The sequence below is a fragment of the Henckelia pumila genome, chromosome 4, assembly GCF_033568475.1.
Source record: "Henckelia pumila isolate YLH828 chromosome 4, ASM3356847v2, whole genome shotgun sequence".
NCBI lineage: Eukaryota > Viridiplantae > Streptophyta > Magnoliopsida > Lamiales > Gesneriaceae > Henckelia > Henckelia pumila.
In genome coordinates this window covers 176,578,961-176,591,355 of record NC_133123.1, presented here as the reverse complement: position 1 = coordinate 176,591,355, position 12,395 = coordinate 176,578,961, and positions in this window count along the sequence as shown.

Genomic DNA, 12,395 nt, shown 5'->3' with positions numbered 1-12,395 from the left:
AATCATGTTTGTAGTGACCCTTACCCAGATCACCTACTAACAGAACTTAGGCATGCAATTAACTTAATTAAACGGATATCAGAATAAAACTGCGAAAACCATAAACATTATACAATCCCAAGTAAAGGAATCTGTAATTTATCCAAATAATATACAACCAAATCGAATAGCTGTATCAACCTCAAAACAACAGAAATAAAACCTAAACAAAGCTCCAGCTGGTCAACCACTGACTAGCCCCTCTTGGATCCACCCGCCTCGTCCAATCGCAAACCTGCCCCATGGAATAGGGTGTCCAGAAACACAGAGTATGAGACGTGAACATAAAACGCTCAGTACGAGAGTATGAGTATACATCATGAAAAGTGAACTCCCTATAAACTCGAGGTCAAGGATCAGATAACAGAGACAGACCAGGCCCTGGTATGTAGCATGTTGTGCCGTCGCTTCAGGAGGTGGCTCCCATACCATAATACCAGTGGATATGCCGGACCCAAATCGATGGGAATCCAACCACTAACAGGATAGGGAAAAACCCTACTAACAGACATCTCGAAGGAGATAGCTCAGTATGCAAATGAATGCAGCATAAATCAATTACATATAAACCATGCAGTCACATAATACATGCATACTCAGTCAGGATATCTCGAACAGTACTTCCGTACCTCAAAACAGTGCAAGCTCTACCAACTCTAGGTCCACGCCTATAGTCTGCTCTACACTGCCAAATGATACTACTATCATTAAAGTGCTCTAAAATCCTTAACTAAGCTATTGCATACTCCTAAATATTTATAGGAAGCAAAAGCTATACCTTCGTCCATCGTTAGCCCTTTGATGTCGATGCCTCCAGAACTTGGGCACAACTCCGCTACGACTATCGAATGCCTCGATGACTCCCGGGTCGGGCCTAGGAAGGCTGGAACAACTAGAATACAACTAGAGTAGAGAGGATATCCGGAATTGGCAAATGAAAATTAATTCTCGGCCTTCTATTTATAGACAACGATCGGAGCTTCCGATCCTCGATCGGAACGTCCGAACCTCGATCGGAACGTCCGATCCTGCCATCGGAGCTTCCGAAGATCCTGATCTGCCACGTGTCAAAATACCACTTGTTGACTTCGGATAGGGGTGATCGGAGCTTCCGATCTTGCCACACGTCATGCCTGACGTAATACCATCGGAGCTTCCGATCCTGCATCGGAGCTTCCGATCCTGTTCGGAACTTCCGAACTCACCTTCGGAGCTTCCGAACTCTATCCAAGTAATTATGATTAATTCCTTAATTACTGATTTTGGTTACGGGCTACTATATTCTCCCCCAGTTAAGATATTTTGTCCTCGAAATCAAATCTTAAGTACTGAATATAATACAGAAATCAGAAACATTCTTTATTCAAATCAAACATTTACAGAGTTTGCAACTGAATACAACTTAAGAATGAAATCAAAACAACTCAGGATGGTCTTCACGCATCCTGTCCTCAAGCTCCCAAGTAGCTTCTTCAGTGCCTCGGCGCTGCCACTGAACTAAAACTAAAGGATTGAGTTTGTTCCGTAAAACCTTATCCTTATAATCCAGGATACGAATAGGTTTCTCAACATAGGTCAAATCCTGGTTCACCTGAACCTCAGACCGCTGCAGAATATGAGATTCATCCGCCACATACCGTCACAACAGAGATACGTGGAACACGTCGTGAATACTGGATAGATGCGGTGGCAAAGCTAGTCGATAAGCCAAATCGCCAATGCTCTCCAAGATCTCAAACGGACCGATAAACCTGGGAGATAACTTGCCCTTAAGGCCAAATCTGAGAATCTTGCGGAAAGGTGACACTCTCAGAAACACTTTCTCTCCGACATCGAACTGCAAAGGCCTACTCTTGATATTAGCATAGCTGTCCTGACGATCCTGTACAGTCTTAATCCGTTTCTTGATCTGATCAACAATGTCTATCGCCTGCTGGATAAAATCCGGTCCCTCAGCCTGTCTCTCCCCCACTTCTTCCCAGAAGAGTGGAGTACGACAATGTCGCCCGTACAACGCCTCAAAAGGTGTCATCCCAATACTAGTATGATAACTGTTGTTGTACGCGAACTCGATCAATGGCAAATGATCCTGCCAGGCTAAACCAAAATCCATGACGCACGCTCTAAGCATATCCTCCAAAGTACGGATAGTGCGCTCCGACTGACCATCAGTCTCCGGATGATAGGCAGTACTCAAACTGAGAGTAGTACCCATCGCACGCTGAACACTCCCCCATAACCTAGAAGTGAACCTGGGGTCCCGATCGCTGATAATGCTCACAGGCACTCCATGAAGTCGAACGATCTCCTGAATGTACATCCGTGCCATGCGATCCACAGAGTACTCTCGGCTATAGGCAATGAAATGCGCTGACTTGGTGAGTCGGTCCACCACAACCCAGATAGCATCACAGTTCCTCGGGGATACCGGCAAATGGGTCACAAAGTCCATTGTGATAAACTCCCATTTCCATTCAGGATAGGCAGACTGTGAAGCAATCCTCCAGGTCGTCGGTGCTCTGCCTTGACCTATTGACACACCAAACATCTCGAAACAAACTGATAAACACTGCGTTTCATTCCTTTCCACCAGAAACGAGTACGTAGATCCTTGTACATCTTGTTGCTCCCAGGATGAATACTCAACTTAGTGCGATGTGCCTGAGACAAAATCTCCTCTCGCATCTCTTCATCCTGCGGAATCACAAGCCTACCAGACAAGCACAGAAAGTCATCTGACTGATAATGAAATCCAGACGAGTTACCCTCGTTAGCTAGACGAGCTAAATGCTGGGTCTTCGAATCAGACATCTGAGCCTATCGGATCCGCGAATACAAAGCTGGCTCAGATAATATCGCAAACATCTGGATACTCTGCATACCTTTCTTATGCTTGAAGGTATACCCTGAGGTACAACAGTCACTGATCGCACTAGACATCGAACAAGTCTGAAGGGCGGATAGTCGCACCTTGTGACTCAAGGCATCAGCGGTGAGATTAGCAGCTCCCGGATGGTACTTTATCTCGCAATCATAGTCCTTAAGCAAGTCCATCCAACGTCTCTGCCTCATGTTCAACTCCGCCTGAGTGAACAAATACTTGAGACTCTTATGGTCGGTGAAGATCTCAAATTTCTCGCCATACAGATAATGACGCCAGATCTTAAAAGCGAACACAATGGCTGCTAACTCCAAATCATGGACTGGATAGTTGTCCTCATGAAGCTTCAGCTGTCTAGAAGCGTATGCGATCACATTCCCATTCTGAGTCAGAACACAACCTAACCCCTGAAGAGAAGCATCAGTGTAAACCACATACCCTCCAGATCCTGACGGTAATGCTAACACCGGCGCAGAAGTCAACCGCCGTCGAAGCTCACAGAAATTCTCCTCACACTCGAAGGACCACTCGAAATCCACACCCTTGCGGGTAAGCTGCGTCAAAGGTCGAGCTAGTTGAGAGAAGTTCAGAATGAAGCGACGATAATACCCTGCTAGACCCAGAAAACTACGGATCTCAGCAACTGTCGTTGGACGCGACCAATTAAGTACCGCTTCAATCTTGCTTGGATCAACAGAAATCCCCTCCCTGGATATGATATGGCCAAGAAAGATCACTCGATCCATCAAAAACTCACACTTGCTCAGCTTGGCGTATAACTGCTCATCTCGGAGAATCTGCAGTACTAACCGTAAGTGAGAAACATGCTCTTCCGTATTACGCGAATACACCAAGATGTCGTCAATGAAGACCACGACAAACTTGTCCAAATACTCCCTGAAGACACGGTTCATCAGATCCATGAACATAGCCGGCGCATTAGTCAAACCAAATGGCATCACTAGGAACTCGTAATGCCCATAGCGAGTACGGAATGCAGTCTTGGCTACGTACTGATCACGGACTCTCAACTGATGATACCCAGATCTCAAGTCGATCTTGGAGTAACTGAAGTGCCCTGCAACTGATCAAACAAGTCATCAATACGAGGCAATGGATACTTGTTCTTCACAGTGACTCGATTCAGCTGCCGATAGTCAATGCACAGTCGCATCGACCCATCCTTCTTCTTTACAAAAAGAACAGGAGCTCCCCAAGGAGATACACTAGGACGAATGTACCCCCTTGTCCAAAAGATCCTGTAGCTGATTCTTCAACTCACGCATCTCTGACGGAGCCAGACGATACGGTGCTTGAGAAATAGGCGAAGTACCCAGCATCAACTCTATGCCAAACTCGACTTCCCTAATAGGAGGAAAACCCGGAATCTCATCAGGAAATACATCTGGAAATTCATCCATAACAGGAATGCTCTCTATCCCAATACTCTCAGCGGACAATTCAACTGCATAGATAAGGTAGCCTTCCCCGCCAGACTCTAGAGCTCGACAGGCTCTCAAAGCTGATACCAAAGGCATCGGGGGTCGCGCTCCCTCACCATAGAAAAACCAGCTCTCACTCCCCTCCGAATGAAAGCGTACTAATCTCTGATAGCAGTCCACTGAAGCTCGATAGGTATTCAACATATCTATTCCCAGAATGCAATCAAAGTCGTCCATCGCCAGGACCATGAGATTCGCTAACAGAATGTTTCCTTCGAACTCTAAAGGGCAACCCTTCACTAGACGCTTAGCCAAAGCAGATTGGCCCGTCGGAGTAGAAACAGACATCACTTTGTCTAGTGCAATGCATGGTAACTTATGCCTCTTAACAAAACGTGCAGAAATGAAGGAATGAGATGCACCAGTGTCAATAAGTACAAGAGCAGGTATACCATAAAGCAGAAATGAAGGAATGCGATGACTTTCTCATTCTCCTCCACAGCCTGATCATGCCTCAAGGCAAACACTTGGCCAGAAGCTCGTGGCCGTAAATGAGAACTCCCAGCAGGCTGTCCCTGCGACCTCTGCTGAATGGTGGCCTGAGAACCAGATCCTGAACCAGAACCAGAACCACCTCCCCCAGATAGTGGACAATCCCTCCGGATATGACCAGTCTCTCCACAACGGAAACAAGCTTCAGAAGCTCTACGGCACTTGTCGGATGGATGGTTCTTCCCACAGTGATCACACTTGTCCTTCTTACCGAAACGGACAACACCTCCAGAACCAGAGGAAGAAGTAGATCCAGACTTCTTAAAAGTTTGGGCACGGGGACCCAAAGAACTAGCAGGCCTTGACTGAGGGAAAGACCTGTTCCGCAGAATGCTATCCTCCGCCTGGTGACAACGGCTCACCAAACCCTCGTAGGACATGTCGTCGCCAACCGCCACACGGTCATGGATCTTAGGGTTAAGGCCCTGAAGGAACAGATTATACTTCATCCCAGAGTTGTCGGCAATCTCGGGGCAATAGGATAGCAGATCAAAGAACTTCTGCTGATACTCATCGATAGACATGGCTCCCTGTCGCAGACTCAGTAATTCGCCTGCCTTCGACTGACGGAGTGCAGGAGGAAAATACAGCTTCTGAAAAGCTGTGCAAAACTCGGCCCAGGTGGCCACTCCTCTCGCCACAACAAAAGGTGCAGAAGTAAACCTCCACCACCTGCGCGCACGTCCATCCAGAAGATAACCCAGGGTCTCCATCTTCTGCTCCTCGGTGCATTGGAAAGTCTGAAAAGTCGTCTCCATGCGGTCTAACCAGTTCTCCGCATCATCCGGAGACTCACCTCCAACTAAGGGCTTAGGACCCATAGCTAAGAATCGACGCACAGTGAAACGCTCGTCGTCATGATGACGATGACGCCGTTCTCGATGATGCTCTCGGTCGGCATCACCCCAACGCCCACCAATACTGCCATGAGAACTCTGGTCATCACGATCTGCCATCTACAAAAATACCTCATGATAAGACTAAATCCCAAGAATACTTTTGCATGCTCTGATACCATAAATGTAGTGACCCTTATCCAGATCACCTACTAACAGAACTTAGGCATGCAATTAACTTAATTAAACGGATATCAGAATAAAACTGCGGAAACCATAAACATTATACAATCCCAAGTAAAGGAATCTGTAATTTATCCAAATAATATACAACCAAATCGAATAGCTGTATCAACCTCAAAACAACAGAAATAAAACCTAGACGAAGCTCCAGCTGGTCAACCACTGACTAGCCCCTCTTGGATCCACCCGCCTCGTCCAATCGCAAGCCTGCCCCATGGAATAGGGTGTCCAGAAACACAGAGTACGAGACGTGAGCATAAAACGCTCAGTACAAGAGTATGAGTATACATGCATGCAAATTTAACTCCCTATAAACTCGAAGACAAGGATCAGATAACAGAGACAGACCGGGCCCTGGTATGTAGCACGCTGTGCCGTCGCTTCAGGAGGTGGCTCCCATACCATAATACCAGTGGATATGCCGGACCCAAATCGATGGGAATCCAACCACTAACAGGATAGGGAAAAACCCTACTAACAGACATCTCGAAGGAGATAGCTCAGTATGCAAATGAATGCATCATAAATCAATGACATATAAACCATGCAGTTGAAAGAGTGGGTGCCCAGTGAGCCAACTTGAGGCTATGGGCTTTGATGACTCTTTGTAAAAACAATCTTTTGTTTAATGTAATTTACACTTTTATTAATGGCAATGACTTTATATTACTTCATATTGTTATATTGTGATATACTATTGTTGTTTTAATAAAGACCTTGAATATACCATAGTGTATGTAAGATGTGGTAAAACATGGAGATGTCTATCATGAAATACATCTTATAGTCACTGTATATTCTAAACTGTTCCTAGTCGATTGAGCCGTCCGATAATAAGGATAAGGATCGCTCGAGTTTGAGACTAGCATTTGCGATGCGGAGTACCACGTTTCATTGGTAGGGAACATGGAGATGTTCGAAGCATGCAAATGGATATTCATAGGATGAATAATCGAACTACCCTATCCGGACTTTCCAAGTGGTTATCACTTATCGAGTGGATAAAGTCCGCGGTTTTGGTTGTACACCATTAGTCCTTACGACTTGAAACATCATGGAGACTCTATATGCTAGTGCTGTGCTTTGACTCGTTTACCGACTCTATGGGGGTCATCAGGTGTCGAGATTGGGTAAAGTTACGACACATATAGGAGTCGATGCATTGTTGTCAAGGATTCACCACATACTTGCGAGTGTGGATATCCTATGCGATCTGAGGAGATATTAGTGTGACAAATCTCTGGCCAGAGTACTTGATGTGATTTAAGAAATGGTTTCTTAGTAGCACATGCGATGTCACTAATTTGATCTTCAAGATGTATTGCATAGTTATCGAATCTTGAGCGACTCTCGATATACCAATGGTTGTTGATTCGATCGGGATATTTGGATGAAGGGACCGTACTGTACGCTAACCAAAATCTACTGGTTCTTGTAGGCACTATCAGTGATACCTAGGGAATCATGGGGCGATGTTGCTAGGCGCTTTACCATGATTCGTTGGGCAAGTCGGAAAGTGTTGTTCCGAGTCACAAGGAGTTGTGAGCCCACGGCTAGCTGTATCCCTGAACCATTGAGGGTCACACAGTGTAATGGAGTTTTAATCCCCATTGAGATAGTTAAATTTAAAGAGTTAAATTTAATGAACTAAGGAGTTGGACTTCTTAAATAAGAGTAAGGGAGTAGGATTTCCTAAAATGACATAGGGAAGGACATTTTTGGAAACCACTGAATTCGGATTCAGGAAAATTTATCTTGACTTTAAAATGTGCAGAAATGGTTTCTGTGCACATTGGTAAAATCGGTTTATCAATCGGAGTCACGATGAATTTTATATTAATTTCTGAGCATGCGGGCTTTGCTTGTCGGGCCTCAACTTATGACTAATGGGCCCTAAGGTGTTAGTGGCCTGCATTATAAATAAGTTATTGCAGTACAGAAATTACACACGATAGGTCATTATTTTGAGAGACAAAATTTTCGAACCCTAGCTCTCTCTCTAATATTTTCGGCCGCCCCCCTTTGCTCTGTCAGAGAAAATTCCGGTCTGTGATTTTGAATTGCAGTCAGGAATAACGAATCAGATTCGTTTAATCTCTTCGCAGAAAAACTTCTGATAGATTTTCTAGTGCAATCTGTCAGAGGGATTTAAACCTCATTCGTGGACCTGATTGAAGGAGTTCATCGGTTCCAGGGAGAGACAACAAGAGCAGATTAATTCTGTTGGTGTCCATTAATCTGGCTTCGAGATTAAAGGTAAAATTTAATTAATTGTTATTTGAATTTTACACACACAAATAATTTAATCGTTGAACGGTTGATTCCCACACCATGGAATTGTTCCATGATAAAATTTTTAAACTTCCGCTGCACCGGGTATCAATCGTGATTGATCTGAGGGAACACGCCAGTTTTCCAACAGTGGTATCAGAGCCAGGTTGCTCAGATCAAACGATTAAATTAATCGATTGTACAAAATTTTTGAGTCTCGGTTTTTGAAACAAAATAAATATTTTTAAATAAAAAAAAAAAAAAAATTCGGGGCAAAACCCGGGCAGCGATTGGATCGCTGCCCGGTGGGGCAGCAATCGTTGCTGCCCCGGGCGGCGCACGGCGCCGCCCAAAGGGGGCGCACGGCGCCGCCTAGGGCGGCGACCGTCGCCGCCCAGGGCGGCGCACGGAGCCGCCCAGGGCAGCGCTGTGCGCTGCCCAGCGCAGCGCTGGGTGCTGCGCAGGGCAGCGCTCGGCGCTGCCCAGGGGCGGCGCTCGGCGCCGCCATTTAAAATTAATTTTAATGTGTTAAAATTTTATTTTTGGTCCGGTCAAAAATTGTTTTTGATTGGTTCACGAGATTTCGGATCGAATTGTTCGAGTCCGTAAATTTTAAAATTGATTTTTGGATAAATTTGAATTTTTGGAAAATTTTAATATTTTATCCTTAAATTGAATTTTGAAATCAATTATTTTTGGTACAATTGATGATAAGATATGATCTTATAATATATTAAGTAAAATATGATTTTATCTGTAAAATTGGATTTTATAGATAAAATATGATTTTATTTGATATAGAGATAAAATATGATTTTATGTGTAAAATATGATTTTATATATAAAATATGATTTTATCTTGTTTAAATTTGAATTGCCACTGCATGTTATCCAATAAATTAATTTTGAATTAAATGTTATTGGATAAGGATGATCGATTGCCATGACCAATTTTGTAGGTGTATGTTAGGAATTTACATTTTGTTTTATTGTTGTTGGTTTTATTAATGGGCTTGGTTTATGGCCCGATATGAATGTCATAAGTAATAAAAGTGGGCTTGGTTTATGGCCCGTTCCCACCCCTAAAAATGTATCCCCTGCTTGTCATTGTTATTTATTGTAAATACATTAGATTTAGTGGGAGATCAAGATTTGAAGATGGTGGGCCCAGCAGACAATAAAGACTGAAGAAATGTAAATTGGAAGCACATGTAATAGGATTGCATTGCATACTGCATATTACCTAGGATTGGACTAAGACCCGTGATTGGCAACCACGGGTCAATTAGAAATGGAATCGATCATCCTATATAATATATGATATTATGATTGTATGCATGTTTAGACATAATTGCGTGAATCCGGCAAGCATGCAATAAATTGAATATGATGAGACAAATATTTTATAATTAAAAATCCCTCATTTTAAATATGATTTAAAATTGATATCAAGATAAATAAAGGAAATTTAAATTTGTTTAAATGTTCCTACCTTCCATCAACGGTCAATGTATGTGATGCTACCCGCGGATACGGTCCGGCTCATATTATTGGGGGGGCCCGTCCGTCGGAAAGCTGTACATTGGATCGACACATGTTGTAAGTTGGGTGGAACTCCCATGGGATCGGCTCATATTATTGGGGGATCCACATGGCGACCGTCCATCACAACTTAATATTGATGGGTCATCTTGACATGTCACTTTAAACGGCGTCATATTATTGGGCCCTTATTGGACATGAGGTAAATACATGGGGGTTGCTTTGGAAGCAATTGGGCTCTACCTTTTGAGAATTATGGTTGGCTGATATTATTCGGGACCATAAGTTTGTCAATTGGACTCCATGTTCTCACTAAGGAAAAAGTTTCCCGTTTTCACTAGAGGGTGGTGAAATCGTTAAAATAGTGGGAGTGAGATTCATAAAATAAAATTCGCCAATTTTATGTCTTAGTAAATTGCTTAAACAATCATTGATATATGTCTGTTTTTCTTTTCAGTATTTCATACGATGAATTCGCGTAATCCTTTATTCTCGATCCTCGAACAAAACAAGTTGACTGGCGCCAACTATACGGAATGGTTCCGGAAGTTGAAGATTGTCTTAACTTCGGAGAAAATGCTCTACGTGTTAGAGAAAGCACCTCCGAAGGAAGCACCAGCTGATGTAAGTCCGGAGGAATTGGCCAATCTTGATGCATGGTGGGACCATGACATCAAGACCAAATGCTATATGCAAGCCTCGATGTCTGATGAACTCCAGAGGCGATTTGAGGACACGGTGAATGCTGCTGACATTCATGCGCAACTCAAGGAACTTTTTGGGGCTCAATCGAGGGCTGAAAGGTTCGCAACTGTTAAGGAGTTGATGACGTGCCGCATGCGTGAAGGGACTTCGGTTCGTGATCATGGGGTACGAATGATTTGGCTCATACAAAAGTTGGCGACCCTTGATTTGGTGTTGGAGCATGAACTCAATGTGGATTTACTGCTTCTGTCTCTTCCTTCTTCATTTGATGGATTTGTGGTAAATTTTAATATGAACAAGATAGAGGCCACCCTTGAAGAGATGGTCAATATGCTCGTTACATATGAATCCACACTTAAGAAGGATAAGCCCGTTTTCTTGGTGGGCTCCTCATCTTCTGCTAAGAAGGGGCCAAGTATGAAGGGCAAGAAACGTTCTGCCCCACCCAAGAAAGTCGAGCCCGAGAAGAAGCAAAAGACAAAGGCTTCAAACAATGGAAAATCCAAGGATGTTTGCCATTACTGCAAGAAGCCGGGACATTGGAAGCGTAACTGCAAGGAATATCTAGAGCAGTTGCGAACTGCAAAGGGTATGTTCTATATTGAAATTAACGTTTCGCTTAACACTACTTCTTGGGTATTGGATACCGGATGTGGATCTCACATTTGCAATGATTTGCAGGTGATGACAAGAAGTCGGAGGCTTAGAATGGGTGAGACCCAGCTGAGGCTCGGGAATGGTTCCAGAGTTGAAGCTACAGCCGTAGGAGACGTTTGTTTAATTTTGCAGAACGGTTTTAAGTTATTATTAAGAGATGTTTTATTTGTTCCAGATTTAATTAAAAACATTATTTCTATTTCTATGCTTGATAGAGATGGTTATTCTTGCAATTTTGTGAATGGGATTTGCAATATTTACAAGAATGAATGTTTGATTGGAAATGGACAACTTGAAAACGATCTATACAACTTAAAACTAAAAGACGTTCCAATAAATTATATTGATAAACCGGCGACAACAAACAAAAGGAAAATCGATAGTCAAAACCCGGCAAACCTTTGGCACGCTAGACTAGGTCATATTTCCTCAAGGAGGATGAACAAGCTAGTGGGAGAGGGCATGTTTGATATGTCTGATATTAACTCTCTACCTACTTGTGAATCCTGCCTAAAAGGGAAAATGACTAAATCTCCTTTTAAGGGGAAACCTGAGCGTAGTCAAAATCTGTTGGATTTGATCCATACAGATGTTTGTGGTCCATTTAGAGTTGGGACTCAACATGGCCACACCTACTTCATTACCTTTACTGATGATTATTCAAGGTATGGGTATTTATATTTAATGAAATATAAGTCTGAAACATTTGAAAAGTTCAAAGAATTCAAGGCTGAAGTAGAAAACAAGCTAGGTAAAAGTATTAAAGCACTTCGATCGGATCGAGGTGGAGAATACTTGAGTACCGAGTTTTTGGACTATCTGAAAGAGAATGGGATTCTCTCTCAGTGGACTCCTCCTATGACACCACAGTTGAATGGTGTATCGGAGCGTCGTAATCGAACTTTGTTGGACATGGTTCGATCCATGATGAGCTTCACTGAGCTTCCACCTTCGTTTTGGGGCTATGCGCTTGAAACGGCGGTATTGTTGTTGAACAACGTCCACACTAAAGCAGTGGACAAAACACCATACGAGTTATGGAATGGCAAAGCTCCTAAGTATTCGTACTTGAGGATTTGGGGATGTCCTGCTTACGTGAAGCGGACAGTGGGAGATAAGTTGGATAGTCGATCCAGCTTATGTTATTTTGTAGGGTATCCGAAGAATTCAATCGGATATTATTTCTATTATCCTGCTGAAACAAAGGTGTTTGTTTCTAGGAATGCC